General features: G+C 32.9%; 1 protein-coding gene across 2 annotated transcripts in view; it reads left to right on the forward strand.

The window, feature by feature from the left end:
* The window catches only part of COL4A2 (collagen type IV alpha 2 chain), a 271,485-nt gene that overhangs the window by 132,910 nt on the left and 119,058 nt on the right, over positions 1 to 19,517 (forward strand). The gene's annotated exons all lie outside the window — the stretch shown is intronic.

Below are 19,517 nucleotides of genomic sequence, written 5' to 3' on the forward strand. Positions count from 1 at the left end.
TTCAAAAAGCAGGCATTGAAAAGGAAGGTGGCATTTGTCATGCAATTACTTTATGTTTTATCTTCCTCTTCATTTTTAGTTTTCCTTATTTGCCTATGACCATAAAGGAATCTAAATCAAAACTCTTGTTGGTGGCAAAAAACAAATATATAAATAATTAATATTGGAGATTGCATTCAAAGCATTCAAAGCCTACTATGTGCCTTTGTACCATTGAGTACCTACTATGTCACTATTCAGTAATACAGAATGAATAAGATTGTTCCTCATTCTCAGAGAGCCCAAAATTTTCTTGTTTGATAGACAAAATCAAAAAAACTCGAGTTATACAAGTTAGTATCTTATCCAATTATAGATTTCATCATTCAAAAAAAAGAAAATATTACTGTATAATAAAGTGGCAAATCAAATAATATTCACATTAGACCTGCCTTCTTAGTCTTCCCTCTTTTCTATCAGAACCGCCATTGAAATTCCCATTTGTCAGTATTGTTGCCAGTATTGAACATCAGGTTATTGTTTCCTTTATCAGTCTAGTTGTCAAAACTTCTTGACCACAATGTGAGAAAAACTCCAGTTCATCCAAACTTCCACATCCAATCTTACATGTGCCCTACAAAATTCTCAGAACAGAAAAGAAATCTCAAAGAAGCTACTGAGCGCCTGTTGGAGGGGAATTGGCATGAAGGCACAAGCCATTCCATCTTAATTTGATCTTAATTAATTTGAAAGCAAAAAAAGGCACATGGGGATACTCAGCACAATCTTACTTCACTATCTATTATGAAGCTAATCAGCAGGTCATGCAAATTGTTTTCAGAGATTGATTTTGTCTTACACCAAAAGTTTTGTAGCCTTGGACTAAGAACTACTACTATGAGTTTTTTTTTAATTCTTAAATTAATCCAAGGGTAACAGAATTTGCTTTTTTTTTTTCCTTTCCATAAAGGAAAATCTCTCATCTTTCAATATGAGCTGAAATATACTATTCATATAAAAACTTTTATTCTACACTTAATTATCTCAGATTGATGCTGGGAATTTCTTTATATGAGATCATTGTCTCCATCATAATTAGTTTAACTTTATCCTATATTAAATTTTTTCAGGTAACTAGGTGGCACAGAAGATGGAGAATCTAGAGGCAGAAATTCAAATTCAAATCTTGCCTCAAATACTTACTAGATGTATGACTTTGAACAAATCACTTAACCCTGTTTGTCTATTTCCTTATCTATAAAATAAACTGGAGAAGGAAATGGAAAACCACTTCAGTGTATTTGCCAATATTGCCAATATTGGCAAATATTGACCAATAATTGGGTCTCAAAGAGTCAGACATGACTGAACACATTAATTTTTACACATTGGTAGAGTTACATATATAAGAGCAAGTTCCTCCCTCTAAAAAAAAAAAAAAAAACCTCCTAAATTCATTTCAACCTGAAAAATACATTCTATTTCAGTTTAAAAGAAAAGTGCAGTTTTTGATGAGACTTTTTTGGTCATTGCCTTCTGTTGTTAGATAACAGCACAACAGCCCTCTGTAAGCTGCTTGATTAAAATTCTTCGTGACTTAAGTCATCTCCATAAAACTATGAGAATCTCAGGTTCTTGAATTTGTTCCAAATTCACAATGTATCCAGTATCCATGTGTAGAAATAAGACAGAATCTACAAAACATGTAGTCATCTGGATTTCTAAAATGTTAACAAGGTTTTGTTTTTGTTTTGTTTTTTAATAGAAGCTTCTGCAACCTCTTGTTGCATTAACCAGCTGGCAGAGATGGGAACAGCCATTTTAATTTATTCAAAAATTCTGTATTTGCTGTAGAAGTCTAAAACTATATAAATACTTTGAAGAATATTGTATGTATATATACTAAAAAGCACCCAAAAAAATCTTAACCAGTTGGGGAGTTAAATAAGATTTAAAATATTTTATACCTTATTTTCATTTCAAGAGTTTTCAAAATTTTAATAAACTAGACCTATTTTTCTCCCAGTGTTATTCAGATTGTGAATGTAGGAAGAAAATCATAGACCTTTGATAATTCAGATGTAGAAGAGCAGAGCAAGCATACACTCAGAAAATTTCAGCATTACATGTTTCATTCCTTTCCCATACTCCACCAAAGAGATTTTCACAAATATGTGTAACTGAATTTTGATTATTACACTGATTTGGACTATTCACTCTGTTGAATAAAAATTGGGAAAATATTAGGCTAATCTATACTAATGCTGTACCTATTTCCAAACCAAAAAAATTTTTTAAAAGAAAAGATTATCTGTATGCTGTGTTGCTATATCTACAGAATTAGAAAAAGCAGTTATTCTATTTAGAACAACTATTTAGATAAGTGATGAAACTTTCACATAGATTCTAGCTTCCTCCAGGGATTTGCATTTCATATATATATATATATATATATGTATATATATGTATGTATGTATATGTATATACTCAGTTACTTGTGAAACCTCATGAGCTTAGATACTTGGCCTGCGTGACAGTATTCAAGAGAGAACAATTTAAAGAGGAATAATGTTCTCCCAAATGAAATTACATGTTAAAAAAAAAAAAGCAGACATAGCTATTGGTTCTTCCAACCCCTATTAACAGAAAACATCTGTTAAACTTCCTGAACTTTTTTTAGGATCTTGAGAAAACACCCACACATTACCCCACCCCCATCATTAAAAAAATCCAACATTTAAAAACAATTGGTCTGGCTAAGATTACTGTTCAATTTTTAACTGTGTATTCCAGTCCAAACAGGTGTTCATTGTTGTTCTTTACCATAACTCTACTGAGGAGTTTGTAGTTAAGCTAAATTTTCAGAAAAAAAAATGTATAATTATTATTATTTAATGTTGATTTTGATTTACCAAATAAATTAAAATATTTGATTACTGGTATAATTAATATCTTTCAAAAATGATAAATTCAAATGACATTAACAATTAAGAGGATGATAGTTTATAGATTTCTTGAGGGGTTTTGATCCTACAAGCTCCTTTGTAGTGGAAGAAACTAATTTGTTTTGTTTTGAAAAATGCTTATTAAAAAAAACTCTTGGGATTCAAAATCAATTTTTCCAAAGTTCTCTCAAAGTTTACATTCTATTTGGGAAAGCTTAATATTTGCCCTGCTTTCCAGGGGGTGGAGGGGGGAGTGGTGGAGAATAACTGGTATTTTGCAAATGAGTATCTTTCATTTTTTAATTTAGTTGATTTAGTTTGACAATGTCCTGGAAAATGGGTAAGGGAAAGGTACCTTTGCTTAAAGAATATTGCAATCAGTGTAATAATGACTAAAGATCAAACTCGGGGTAATATTAACAATGAAGGAAAAATAGTTTGGTATAGGAAAAAGGAAGCTGGCTATATATTCAGAGTAACTTGAGTTTAAACTTCATTTCTAATATCTATTAGTGTGTGACCTCCTGTCACTTTAGTTTTCTCATATGCAAAATGAGAGGATTGTATTAGAGCTAGCCATTGAGGTCCCTTCCACTCTAGATCTATGGTCTGTCCTATGAATAGGTATCAAACAGATATAGAACTGTATTTTGGTTTAGGTTTCTATTGCCAAGACCAATGGGTAACTTAAGTAAGACCCTCTATTTTGATTATATGTTATAGTATATGAAGATATGTCTTGTAGTATTGATTGTCCCATAGATAATAGAATATATATGTAGTTGTATATGTATGTATGTATGTATGTATGTATATAAAAAATATGTACTTCAGGTTAACTGTCTGAGCTTATAAAAAGAAAAGAATTGAACTGGATGAACTCTGAAATCTCTTCTAGTTCCAAATCTATAATATTTAAATTTACAGGAAGAGAAATATCATGAATATGATACAGGATATGGGACAAGATCTGTAGGTTCTAGGAACTGTTCTATGACTAATATCTCGACCTTCTCCAAGAGTCATTTCCTAGACCTTCTTCCCTTAATGAGAGGAAATTATATTCTTTGATCAGAGGCTCTTTTTCTGTATCCTGTTCCTCTGCTGTTTCATCCTTGACATTCCTTCTAGACTACCCATCTTTATGAAGAGAATGAATTTTATTATATCCCAGTTCAACACTCTTCAGGGAAGCTAGGTGGTATAATGAATGGAGTGCTGGCCCGGAAGTCAGAAAGATTCAACACCCTGAGTTCAAAACAGGACTCAGTCACTTACTAACTCTGTGAACCAGAGCAAATCTGTTTGTCTGTTTCCTTATCCATTAAATGAGCTGAAGGAAGAAATGGAAAACCACTCTAGTATCTTTGCCAAGAAAATCCCCCAAGGGGTCATAAAGAGTGAGACATGACTAAAAAACGAGTGTCATGAATGACCTTCTAATTAAAATGAGTCATGGATAAGTTAATTTTATTGATAACTTATTGATATTGCAAAGACTCTGGCCAAAGAACACCACCTAAAGATAGATTTGAAGACAAGCCAAAGGAGACCAAGACAGTTTGCAGTGGGAAATCTTTTACTTAGAGTAAAATCTGGATAGTCTTTTTTAGTAGTCATGATATTCATTGCCTGCTGAATAATGCTTTCATGGCATGTTCATTTTATAGCTTCCCAAGCAGTGGTATTGTTCTATCTTACAAAGATTTATATTTAGCTTAAAGAGACTTCAACTGAGTTTATTAATGCAGTGAATTCTATTATCACATTTATTGTGATCCATTATTTTCATATGTAAACTCACATTTGCAACTTGAAATTTATCTGAAATACAAAAAAAAATTAAACTAGGGAGAACAATTACTGTAAATATTTTAAACTTCCATCCTCTAGAAGAATTAATTACCAATTTATTTACCAAATAAATGGGGGAAAGGACACTAAAATATTCCAAAGATAACATCAACAAGAAATTGAATACAAGATGTGGTACAGCTTTTGTCCAATGTCATGAATCCATCAATTAATAAATTAGTTTGCTGTAATTATACTGGATTTAGATTGCTCATTGATTTTTAATGAATAATATGCACCTTCATACAGAATTTCTCAACTCTTTGATCATCTGTGATGTCATGAGTTTATATCAAATACTTTAGGGAAAAAAGAATAAGAGATATTAGGGAAATTAAGAACAGTAGGGTTTTTTTCCTCCTGTTTCTAGACTTCATAAAAGGGTAGTGCCTTTCAAGGCTTGGATAAAAACTGTCCTTTAAGAATGGCTTTTATGAAGATTGAATGTTTGTTATTTTTCCTAGTCAGAACTGTGTGCAAGCTGAGTCACTCCTCTGGAATTGATGTTAAGGTCATTTGGTTTCCGCTAGCAAAGGATTCTGGGTTTCATGTCTGAACAAATGAGCAGCACATTATCATCATTCCACCAGACTGAAATAAGATCAATTTCCTCAGGGGGTTGTTTTTTTTTCTTCTTTACTTATTAAAATCGAGTTTGTCTGCTAAACAAATAATCACATATAAACCAGGTAACCTTACGAGGGAAATCCAGGAATAAAGATGACCATCTGCAGGGTTGCATAGAATTTTAAACTACCAAAATTTATAAAAGACAGACTTTCCCCTTTCAAAATTGTTAACATACTTTATAATACAGCATATCCCCAGTTGTCTATTGACATAGTCTTAATGTTGCTCTGATCAGAAATTATTTCAACTATTATTATGTATAAATTTTGTAGAGCATTTTAAGGCTATAATTAAAGAAGCATTTAGAAAATGAGGAACAGTAAATCTGAGTCCTGAGATATACTTTACCATATAAGCTTTCTGAATTTCATTCTAAGTGGCAGCATGGTTAAAAAGCATCAAACTAAAAGACAGCTTTGTCACTAAATAATTGTATCCTTCACTGAGTCATTTGACCTTTTTCCATTTGTTCAAACAGAAAGTAAGGATATCATTCTGGGTCAGAAAAAGTATAGTTTGGGAAAGGTGTGGATTAAGGGGAAAAACAAGTTCTGTTTTAGACATGTCAAACTTGAAAGATCTTTGGGATATCCATTTTTAAATGTTCAATAGGTAATTCATGATGTAAAAATGGAGCTCAAAAGAGAGATTAGGGTCAGAAACTTCATCTAGGATTATCTCCAGTCATCCTGATCTATAAACTGGCCACTTGGAGCTAGACGGCTCTGGAGGGGAAAGTAGGGCAGATGACCTTGCACAGCCCTCTCTCGCTTAAATCCAGTTCACTTGCTTGTCATGATATCATCTCCCTTATGTAATGGTTCTCTTCAAGAGCAAAGGTCAAACAACAATAAAAACAATAATAGTAAATTAAACCAATGGGAGCTTTATAATATTACCAAGTGAGAGAGCATAAAAGAAAAGAGAAGCAGGACTAGATAGAACCTTGGGATACAACCATATGCTTTATAAATGTTTGCTGACTGATTGATACACGGATGATGCATCAGCAGAAGGAATTAAGAAGAGGTCAGAGAAGATCCAATATCATACATTAGAGAGTGGTCAGTTAGAGAGTGGTCAGTAGTGCTGCCAAAAGATCAAAAAGGATGAGGATTGAAAAGAGGCCATTAAATTTGTCAATTAAGGGTAGAGGAGACTTGTAGGCAGCAGTGAAAAGACAATGGAGAGGGATAGATTGATAGAGAAAGAGAGGGGATGATAGTAGGAGCAATGTCCTGATGGAGACTAGAGTTCATGGATCAAAGAAACATGTTGAGTAATTAGTTTTGGAGAATGAACACCTCTTCATTAGAAACTGGAATAAAAAAAGAAATGGTGGGAGGTTATTTTTTTCAGAGAAAGTATTAGATAAAGATCTCAGCTAAGAAAGATGATGTGGAAAGCTTGAGGAGATAAGAGGTTTGGAATAGCCACATAGAAAATCAGTAATGGAAGGAGAAAAGGAATTTTTGGTATAGTGAGAAGACATTTGAGATATAGAATGAAAATTTGGAATGAATACTGGTTGCATCACTTTTCCAGCTCCAATCAGCAATATTTAGCAGGAGTAAAAGAGGATGGTGAAAATAAGTTTGTTGTTGGCAAAATGTGAACTACTGTATGGCAAAAGAGCAAGGAATTTGAGGTTAAAGGATAGTGTAGAGTTGAAGAAGGGCTGAAGATTGAGAAAGGAAGAGAATCGTTAGAACAGGCATAATGGCCTGGCAAAATCCTGAAGGGAAAAGAGATTTCAGATTATGGGAAAGCTGAAGAAGAGGTCTGGAAGGATTAAGGTAAAAGAAGAAATGAAATTAAAAGACACTAATAAGATAAAGGAATTTCAGGGTCAGTAAACTTGTGAAATACTTGTGAGTTATGTTAAGAGCAAGAGTGTGTTTATCTGTGTGTGTGTAGGGGGGTGTAACTGAAGCAAAGAAATAAGTTATACAAGTTATTTAGATTGAGGAACTAGGAAATTAGGATATTTGAAGGAGCGTGGATATATATTCCTCAGTGACTGCTGAAGCATAGAAGGGATACTAGTGCCCCCACAAAAGCTATAACAGTGGTCTGGGATGATGATCTAGACCTCCAAGTTCTATTCTTTCTGAAATATTCAACCAAGAAGGTATCTGCCTACACAAAGACCCTCCAATTAGACAGAAAATCAACATAACTCAATTTCTTTAACAAAATACTATAGAGGGAATCGTCACAAGTTAGAGCTAGTAAAAATGATCTTGGAAACCAATTAGGGCCTAGATTCTAAGCCATCATTCTGAAGATGAGGACATTGAAGACCATTTAGCATTTATTTTATTGATGAATTTTAAAAGAAAATTAAAAAGGGACCCATGGTTTTCACTACACTACTGTGTCTCATGACACAAAAGAGATTAAGGACTCTTGGATTAGATGAGGTATGCAGTCCCTTCCAGCTTAAAATCATATGAATCTCATAAATGAAAGGACCAAAAATTTTGAACCTATATATCTATAATTTTACACATAAGATACTCATACCATTAATTCTCAATTTTCCAAGTCAATGGTGAATTCGGAAAAGCAAAGTTAGTTGGCTGTTATCAAGTAATCCATATTTTTAAAACATATATATTCTAGCCAGTCGTTTACATTAATCCTAAAGGATTAATGAACACTAATATATCCCTCTATGTTACTTCACAGGAGTATTATGAGGATCAAATGAAATAAAATTTATAAAGCAATTTGCAAACTTTAAAGTGATAATAAATGCTATTTATTATTATTATTATCATTATTCTCATAATTTTACCCTTTTATTAGGGTTACTAAAAAATTAAGAGTTGGAATTTTGCCTTCTCTATTCACCCTCCTTAAGTTTCTAGTAAAGGGATTAAAGAGTCATAAAATGATTGGAATGTGGACAGCAAAAGGAAAGGAGATTGAGTTAACTAACTCCCCCAATGTTGTAAGGTTAGTTGTATATAGATTCCACAAATATTTGTATGTAAACATTTTCTACACCTTGTCTCAACTTGACTGCAAATTTACTAAAAGCATTGATTTACTCCTCTCACTTTCTATAAATCCACCTACTGATAGCGAGAATAATACCAGTTAACTGGTAGACAGGCAAATATTTGCCTAAAGCAACAATCCCTTTGGAATTGCCCTGGCAAAGGGCCTTCATAAAAACTTTGATCATGTTTGTATTGTAGTCAGTCAAGAGAGGGACTTAGTGCTGAGTTTCTTCCTATCTTATTTTATCACTGTGGTCCATTGTTTTAACCTTTTCATATTTGTCAACTCTCTCTTAATACTAACCAGTATTTCCTGACTCAAGACTTTTCCCCAGGGTTTTTATCTCTCAGGACCTCAAGTTTTGACTCTTAATTTTTTTTTCCCCTTTGTATATATGTCAGAGAAAAGGAATTAGGAAATGAGTTTACTGCCTGAAGGAGAAGAAACTGTTATGATCTACATCCACCATTTGAGCTCTGTTTTTGTATAATAAAAATGTTCATTTATGTTGCATTTTACATACATAATAGCATCTTTTAACTTTTATACAACCTTATGAGGTAGGTAGTAACAAATATTAGTCCTTTTATTTTACATATAAGAGAAATTAAGGCTTACTAATTTTAAATTATTTTTGCCCTTTCCATGAGTCTTCTTTCAAGTCTTAACTAAAGTCCCACCTTGTTCAAGAAACCTTTCCTAAGCCCCTTATTACTAATGTCTTTTCTATGTTGATTATCTACAATTTAGCACATTTTATGTGTGTGTGTGCATGAGCTTGTGCCCACACTTGTATCTTGTTTGCATAGTTTCTCTTCTTAAGAGAAGGAACTGCTTTTTGGCTTTCTTTGTATTCTTAGAGCTTAGCTAGTCAGACAGGCACACAATTTTGTTGTTGTTTAGTTATTTCAATCATATCCAACTATTTGGGACCCCATTTGGGTCTATTGCCTAGATTATGACAGGCAATTGGATCGGCATTCCATCAAATTTTTATTGTCGGAGCCTTATGCCTCAAAAATCATCAAGCACTACAATTTGAGGCTTAATTTGTTGTTTCATTGATTGTCTAGACTTTAAAAAAACTGATGGAGAAAAGATTAATAATTAATTAATAAGAATAAACTTTAAAGTACAGAAATACTTACATACACATATAGAACCAACTGTTAAGTTTTTGCCAGCATAGCTCTGACCCTGTGCCAAGTGGGGAATTTCTCCTTCACCTTTTGAAAGTGGTGACAATGACCAAAGCTATCTTGATAATTTGAAGATGATTGCCATGTGAAGCACTGTACTGGATTCATCCAAAAATGTGTCTAGTTCTGGAATCTTTTCTAGTATTTAAAGAGCACCAATGACTGCCATCTAGTGCTCATGAGTCAAATTAATGCTCCTAACAATAAAAATTTCCAACATGTAATGGAATAAGAATGGGGACTGAGCCTATTATTTCATTGATATGCTCTAATATTGCTTATCAGCACTTTCTCTGTAACTTAGTTTTAAGGAATTGCCAAAAGCACTGAGACATTTGGTGACAATCAGGATGTATCAGAAATGGAACTTGAAGCCAGATCTTCCTAGCTGTAGGCCAGCTTTTTATCACCTGCATCACATGAAAAAGAAATGAAATCTCCAGGTTAAAAGTCAGCAAAGTCAATAAAAACTGATTTTCCTTTCATGGATTCTTTTCACAGCCTCATATTAACAAATGTATCCTATTTCCAAATATTCTTTAAACCTACTGCTTTCCAACAGAATTTTTAATAAATTTGTTTGATTTATCACCGACAATTATTGTCTGCAAAGCAACATTGTTCAATCTCTTCAAATTAGAATTCCAATAGACAAAAATCTTACCAAACCCCCACACTTTAGCATTTTTCTAAAAGTTTGTAGAAATCTTCCAAATTCTAGCATCATCTGCTAGCTCTTTATTTATAGAATGCCATGTCTTATTTATATAAAGTACTTCTTTCCTAAGTTTCTACACATAAGAAAAATATCCCCAAAGTTTTTTTATATAGCTCCATTTTTCTGAACTCTCTCTATATACTGAACATTGGGACTCATTCTTATATCCCAGGATTAGCTTGTAGAGCTTGAAGTGAGAAACACTATTTCCTACCAGTTTTGAGGGAAGGCATTGCAATATAAATATAATTGAAAATTAATAAGGTGCTATATTGTCTGATTGACTGTCAATAAATGCCAATAAATGAAGAGTATAATTGAAAAGATGTGTGTGTATATGTATGTGGAGAGAGAGAGACAGAGAGACAAAGAAATTAGAGGACATGGCTTTGGAGTTTAAGCTGTTGGCTGGAATGTGCATAACCTATAAGATAGATGAGCATCTTATTAAGAAAATTGTCACATAATGAAATGGACAGTACACTAATTTTGACATTGGAGAAGTTGAGTTCAATTTTGCACACACACATATATGCATGAGTGCATGCATACACACACAGCTTCTGTATTTTTAGCTATTGTGTCATGCGTTAATACTTAAAATAAATGTATTGTTATCTACTATGTATATGTGCAAAGAATGCTTTAATTATACAAACACTGACAGTAGCTTATATACATAGAGCAGCTGTATTGTTAGTGACTATATAACAAACATATTTTAATAAGTTAATTGTATTAGTACTATATATGTGTGTGTGTGTGTATCCCCCAAGAATTCTTTAATATAACTCCACAAACACAGAATAGCTAACTAGTACATACATAAATTGGCCAAGAACACAACTGAAGTAACCCTGATCTGTTGTTTGTTGTTTGTTTCTTCACAAAGAGGACTCTGACTTTTAAGAAGTTGACTGGCAAATGAATTGGATTTAAATGAGGGAGGGTTGTACGAAATCACCTGCCTCACTTTCTCCTCCAGAGCCATCTGGGTCCAATGGCCAGACATAGATCAGGATGACTGGAGATGGCCCCCAATTCCTGATCTGCACGCACACATACCCCACAGTTTTGGCTGAGCAAATATAAAAATTAAAAGTGTTTCTATGACCTACTAAGTAGCTCTAAAAATAAGAGAGTCTGATGGTATAGGTTCCAGTTCATTTTACCTGTGCTACGTATAATCACATTTTTTCACTATTGACCAAAAAATGTATTCATGTAGTTCCTCATTTTAGCTTTCCATTTCTAACAGATGGGGTCTTTGGCCTGGAGGCCTTTATTTTCTGGAATGATCTTAGATATAGGAAAGCACAAAATCTCCTCAAGAGATTTGCTATTTCTTTTGAAGTGTATTCAGGGAACATCTAGCTGAATAATGGCTTATCATTTAACCAAATATCTATAATTAGTTGGTGTAATACTAACATCCATATTAATTTTTACCCTCTCGACCTCCCCCTTTTCCCAAAAAACTTCAAGAATTTTGCTATTAGGAATTCCCCAAGCTGCTAAAAATTTCCACATGGAGCTGCAGGCTATAAATATATCCAGAACCCAATTGTGTACAAGACAAAACAAATCAAGGCTTTGCTAGTTGACCAAGAACAACATGAGTTCCATCCACAACAATTATAGTTCTATACTAACATTTAAAGGACTGATTTTTATTCTTAAGGAAAACAATCATAGGCTTAAATCTGAAAGAAACATCTAACTCCTCTAGTCTAACCCTCTTCTTTTACAGATGAGGAAAATGAGGATTTGCTCAGTGTTATACACATAATAAATACCAGAGGCAGGGTTTAAACTCCACATCTTTGACTCCAAATATAGTATGTTCTATGGCCTCATGCTGCAGTTTTTTCATTGAGATGTTCTAACAGGTTATGCACACTCCAGCCCCCAAACTACCATCAACTACCATGCCAAAACGGATGAAAAAGATATATTACCTAGGCAGTTGGATCGGCATTCCATCAAATTAATCCATCAGTATCTATCTAAAACAAGTATCACAGAGGAATGCTGAGTTGTGCGGGAAAGTGAAGGGAAGATTTGAGTTGATTTCATTTAATAAACACTAAATACCTACAATCTACAATTCATTGTAACAGCTGAATTTTAGAAATGCAGTATTTTCCACAATGCCAAACTGCTTTGGCTCTGAAAATCCATATATTTTTGACAATTGAGTTATTCTCTACAAACATTTTCAAGCACCTATTGTGTGGTGCTGGGGTTATAAAACAAAAATCAAACAATGCCCCTGATTTTGCATTCTAGTGGAAAGACAGCATACAAAGATAGGTAATTAAAAGTAAATGGGAGAGGAGTAGTGTTGTTGGTATAAGGGATATACAAATGCTCATAAGAAATCTATGTAGTTTTTTTCCTGCAAGGAATTAAGTAAAACTTACAGATTTACCAAGTGATAGATGATAGATAGATATGTATACATATATATATATATATATATATATTAGATAGATGTGGACATATATACATATGTGTGTATAGTGTGTGTATATATATACAATGAAAATCTTATGTATATATGTATATATAAAATCTTCTTTAATGCTTACAGTAATTCTGTGAGTTATTATGATTTTCAAATGATACAATTGGGATTCAGAAGGGGTAGGTTAAAGAATTGCATAGCTAACAAGTATCTGAGGTGAGGTACAAACCGGGGTTTTCTACTTCCAAGCTCTATCTAATAAGCTATATTGATAGGTGGTAAGTAGGTGATGATCTATGTATACTTTTTGTTGTTGTTGCTCAGTTGTATATTACTTTTTATGACCCCATTTGGGGTTTTCTTGGCAAAAGTTTTCCCATTTCCTTCTCCAGCTCATTTTAAGAGATGAGGAACTAATCAAACAGAATTTAATAATTTATCCAGGGTCACACAGCTAATAAGTTTCTGAGGCTTAATTTGAACTCAGGTCCTCCTGACTCCAGGGTCAGCAATCTGTTCATTATATCACCTAGCTAACCCTTATGTATACTTAAATTAACTCTTAGCTAGCAGTAATAAGTATAGTTCATAACTAAGACCAGACAAAAATTCCTTCTAGGTTAATAGGATTGACAGAGTTTGTAATCCACCAATATCACTGTCAAAAATTCAGAATTAGTTCATGTCATGATGAGATCTTTGGACAAGACTGGGATAAAAGGGTAAGAGAATTCTAATTCAGGAATTTTTGTTAGGCATAAGGGTCCTGAGTCAACACACTGATCCTTAGGTAATGGGATCAATGGGAATGAAGAGAAATGAAAGAATTTACAAAAGACTAGTTAAGTCAAAAACAGAAAAGAAAGAATATCCTTAGAAAGATAATTAAGACAAATGTAGTGGTAGAAAATTTGGAAGGCTGTTTGAAACTCCTGCTACTTGGGAATTGGTTCCCAGAAAGTTGGGTGTCAGTGCCAAACTAATTCCCTCCCTGAACTCAACACTGTTCACCCACTCCTACTATCTCCACCTAGACTTTCATGATATATATTTTTGGATCACCATATCCTTGAACGTGAGAGGGCCAAACTAATTTAGTGCCAACCTGAAAAAGAGATTGCTTTCATATGACTTGTGTTTAGTCTAAATGAAATGTAGATATAATTCTTGGTTCCATTCCTAGCCTACACTACAAGTTCTGGAACAATCCCAGTCAGTGACTGATTGGTATTCTTCAACGGAGAAATCAAAAAATGAATGGCTCTACAAATAGGCCCTTCCTCTGTAGCTATGAGGCTGTCAGTCAAACAATTACTGAATTCATTAACTATCTACTGGTTACAAAGATACCCACAACATGTTGAGAGTAATTTTTAAAAATAGGTTATATAGCCCCTAGCCTTCAAAAGAACACCCAACCACACTTAAAAGTTGTTTTAAAACCATTGAAGTATCATACTGGCTTGCATCAAACCAATACCAAACAACTTTATATGTAATATATGTAATATTCATTAAATCATCCTGTTGTTTATCATCCTTAGATTAATGTAGCTATTGTCTTACTGTGTTTTCAAATCTGCATAAACATCATTGTAGTCCTAAAGGGTAAATATAGTAACTTCCCCATGATTAGCATATATGATCCTTTGAAAGATCCATTAATTACCAATGCAGATTGTTGCCCCTCCACATTTTATGAGTATTATCCTATCTCAGAAATTTGTCACTTTTTAGGTAGTCAGTATTTCTATATTAGCTTAGGCTGTTGTCAGAACAGCATGTATGCAATAATAAGTCCTTTTTTTTAATTTCATAATGACATTGATGACATGCCTTATTAATATTATTGCTTCAGTTAAACTTCTGTCACCATGTCCCATCAGAAAATGACTTTGTATTTCCAAATGCTATTCTAACAGAGTATAAATGCCACAGTTCCTACCAATGTGAAAGGCTTCTGCTTTGAGTCTTGCAGTACATCTGGTAAATTCAGAAAGGCTCAGTTTCAGAGATTTTATTTATGGGATTTGATTCAGCAAACATATATTAAATGACTACCATGTGAGACAAACATGATAAACATTGTAGATATAAAGACAACTGAAATAATCCCTCCCTGTAAAGAATTTACATCCCATTTGGGAAAGATGGATTTTTTAGCAACAGCAGTGCCTTAACTTATTAGATCTGAAGAGATTGCAGTTTACACTAATAGAGATTCCTGTAATATCATAGATCATTGAGGTATTGAAGTGTTATATTTTGCATGTTTGCACAGGTAAGGTATAGCATTACCTACTTATTGAGACGTCAATTGAAAATTATCTTTCTCATAATAGTACCAAATTCAATTTTCTTCCATTTTTTTCCATAATCCATTATCAGGGTCTGAATAACTCCAGCTACATGTCTTCAAATTGTCATGTCTCCAAAGTCTCCAGTTTCTCCATACCCATTTTACTTGGGAGATGCAAGTGGGTAGCTCCTCTGGCTTTCTCAAAAATGTAATGTCCAGAACCAAATCCAGTATTTTAGATAAGACCTGATAATGGCAGAATATAGTAGAACAAATATGTCTCTTTTTACAAACATTATGCTTTCAGTTCAGCTTAGACTATCACTAGTTCATTCTGATTTCCATGTCAAACTCTCTACTGAATTCGCTATTCACAAAAGCACCAATATCTTTCCTCCATCCTATATCTGTGAAATAGATTTTTTTTCATTTAAGATGCTTTTTTAATTATCCCTGACAAATTTCATCATAATCAAGTCAGACTATTGATCTAGTCCCCAGCTTCTTAAACTGTGGGTCACAAATCCATATATCATAAGGATCATACATTATGATTAGGTGGGATTTATACCAAAAATATAGAGCTGGTTTATTGTTAGGAATACTATCAGCATAATTATTATATCAATGACAAAGCCATCAGAAATCATAGGATTATTTCAATAGAGGGAGAAAAAATATTTGACAAAATGTAGCACCCATTTCTATTTTAAAAAAAAAACACTAGAAAGCATAAGGACAAATGAAGCTAACCTTAAAATGATAAGTAATATTTATCTAAAACTATCAATAAGCATTATGTATAATGGGGATAAGCCAGAAGCCTTCCCACTACAATCAGGGGTGAACAAAAGATGCTCATTACCACCTCTATTATTTAGTATTGTACTAGAAATGTTAGCTATAGAAATAAGGGAAGAAAGAGAAATTAAAATAATTAAAATAGACAATGAAGAAACAAAACTATCACTCTTTGCAGATGATACAATGTTATATTTAGAAAATCCTAGAGAATCAACTGAAAATATGCTTGAAATTATTAACAACTTTAGCAAAGTTCCAGGATACAAAATAAACCCACATAAATCAACAGCATTTCTATAGATTACCAACAAAGTCCAACAACAAGAGATAAAGAGAGAAATTCTATTTAAAATAATTGTAGACAACATAAAATACTTGAGATTGTACCTGCCAAGACAAACCTAGGAACTATGCGAACACAACTATAGAACATTTTTATAAAAATAAATCAATTTTTATACAAATAAACAGAACTAAACAATTAGAAAAATATTAATTGCTTATGGGTAGACTGAGCCAATATAACAAAAAATGACAATTTTACCCAAATTAATATATTATTCAGTGCCCTACCAATCAAACTATCAAAAAAATTTTATAGAGCTAGAAAAAAATAACAACAACATTCATCTGGGAGAACAAAAGCTTAAAAATATAAAAGAGATGAATGGGGAAAAGAAGGTGATCTAGCCATTCCAGATCTCAAACTATATTATAAAATGGTTATCATCAAAACAATCTAGTTCTGATCAAAAAATAGAGTGGTAGATCAGTGAAATAAATGAGATACAAATTACATTATAGTAAATGACCACACTAATCTAATATATGATAAATCCAAAGATACAAGCTTTTAGAACAAAAACTCATTATTTTGACAAAAATTGCTGGAAAACTGGAAAATGGCGTGGCAGAAACTAGGTATTGACTAACATCTCATACCCTTTACCAAGATGAAGTCAGAAGTGGAACATGATTTATACATAAAAGTAATACCATAAGGAAATTAAGAGAGCATGAAATATCTCTCAGATTTATTTATAAAGGAATAATTTAGGACCAAAGAAAATATGGAGAGCATTACAAAATATGAACTAGATAACTGTGGTTATAAAAAATTAAAAGGTTTTACATAATTGCCCATGTATAATCTATATCTGATTGCTCATATCTCAGGGAAATTTGAGAAGCAAGGGAGAGAGAAAATTTAGAACTCAAATCCTTAAATAAAAATGCTATAAAAAAATTGGAGGAAAAATAAAATAGTAGAGATTTTAAAAAGAACATTCTTATCTGAAGAGAAGTTTTAAAGAAGTTCTTTCCATTTCTTTTGCTGACACACTTTGCAGCTGATGACAAATAGCTCCCAAAATCAACTCAAAGAGGAAATTCCTGGGGAAGTATTGTACAATAGATTAAAAACCCAGTGTACTTATTTAGAAGCCTTATTTTCTTCAATGCAATTTAATTTAGCAAACATTTATTTAAACCTTCAATGTACCAGGCATATTAGCACCATTTCTAGATACAAATAAAATAAAATAAAGTTATAGATCCTGCTCTTAAAACGTTCTTCATCTGTAAAATTATGGGGTTAGACTCAATCTCCAAAGTTCTTCCCAGCTCTGAAGTTTCTAGTAGAAGACACATATGTGAATAGTTATGATACTAAATTATGTGTGCATGCAAAGGAGAGATACAGAAATGAATGGAGAATAGAGTCCTTCTATCTAAGTGTGAGGATCAGAGAATTTGAGTTGAGCTATGACAGTAGGAAATAATTTTACAGTCAGAGGATGGTTTGATAAAAAGGCTCAGAAGACTAGCATAAGAACAGAATAAATGTGAGGAATGATAATTTCACTGAAACACATAGGGTGTGAAGGATGAGAAGGATAGTTTGAAATAATAATAGTATTTAAATAAATAATGAAAAGGCATAATGTAGCTAGACCTAGAGTAGGCTTCAAACTTTAGCTCAAGAAAAATATATCGTGTTCATTGTCATTGGAGATCTCAGAAGAGTATCCCAGAAGAGTGCCATAGATCAAAGTGGTATATCAAGATTATTTTAGCAGTAGAGTGAAATAGTGGGCTGAAATAGGGATAAAGTGCAGGAAGAAAAACCAGCTAAGAGGCCCTTAGAATAATCTAGAAATATATTAAGTGCCTAGCTTAGAGGTTCTGTAATGAGAGTAGAAAGAAGGAAGAAGAGCATTTAAGGGCAACAGCTTTATCTTTTCAGAGACTGGCTACTCTTTTAAGTTTCTTATACAGACAGAGTTTTAAAGTAAATTAAAATAAAGTTAATAAAATGTGGAAATATTTATTTTATTTTTATTTGGGGAATGATTTAATTTTCATACATTGTATTTACCATATTGTACAATTATAATCTTGATGATATCACTATACATACAATAGATTGATAGAAAGAGATGACATATAATTCCACATTGAATACTTTCACGCTTGCTGTTATAATAATGATAATGATTGTATTTATACAGCTTTTTTGAGATTTATAAAGTGTTTTTAAAATATTATTTCATTTCTCACAATTATCCTGAGAGGTAGGTACTGTTATTACCCTCATTTTACAAATGGGAATACTGAAACAGCAGAGATCATGTGACTTGTCCAGAGTTAATGAAGTTGGTAAATGATTGAGGCCAGATACAAATTCAGATATTCCTAATTCCAGATCCAGCACTCTATCTATTATTGTGGCAATGTTATTTTCAAATATGTCACCGAAATTTCCAGACAAAAAGCTTGTTTCCTCATTCCTTGCAAATAATTAAATTAGTCTGCCAGTCTTTGTCTTAATTTTATTTTTATAACAAGTTAATACAAAAGAAAAGGGAGAAGGGGAAGTAACTTTTCCAGTCCATGCTTAGGACTAAGGATGGAAGTCGTCTGGCAATGGTGATGATTAACACTAAGGAAAATCCCTTTTCTTAACCTGATCATTCCAGATGGACTTCATTGGCAAATAAAGGACAGGATATCCTATGGAAAGCCTAGTCAGCTAACAACTTAAACATTTAAAGTCATCATATCCTTTGGCACAGAAGCGTAATTGCTCTGATTACAGTAAAAGGCCTCTACTTTAATCAAAATAATGAAACATTGAGCATATGGAGAAACGATGTGAGTTGTGATTCTCAAGAACACAGCACATTATCTAGTTTCTCCATAGGCTTACTCTATACACTGTCTAGAACTTTGTGTGAACAGTTCCATCTAGTCAGAAGCTCAGAATGAAGTATGCTGAAGTGACATCCTCCATGACTAGGAAAGTCCAGGATTGTATTCCAAATGTCTTTCCATCCAAAAATGAAAGGTCATAAAAAGAAAACTTTGATCTTCAGAGACTGATTGACAATGCAAGGAAATGACTAAATGATAGGGTTAGTCACTATCACAAATCAAAAATTACCCAGAAAAGAGTAATGGATACTGGACAGAATTGTGATTTTTCATAGTTAGAATATAAATATTGCATTTAGGTTAATGAAGGATTTGTTTCCTTCTGATCCACCTTATAGAAGAAGTCTTACATAGATAGAAATGTCATTAAAAAGAAGAAGAATGGCAGAAACGGTGGGAA

Source organism: Sarcophilus harrisii, chromosome 3 (genome assembly GCF_902635505.1).
Source record: "Sarcophilus harrisii chromosome 3, mSarHar1.11, whole genome shotgun sequence".
Classification (NCBI taxonomy): domain Eukaryota; kingdom Metazoa; phylum Chordata; class Mammalia; order Dasyuromorphia; family Dasyuridae; genus Sarcophilus; species Sarcophilus harrisii.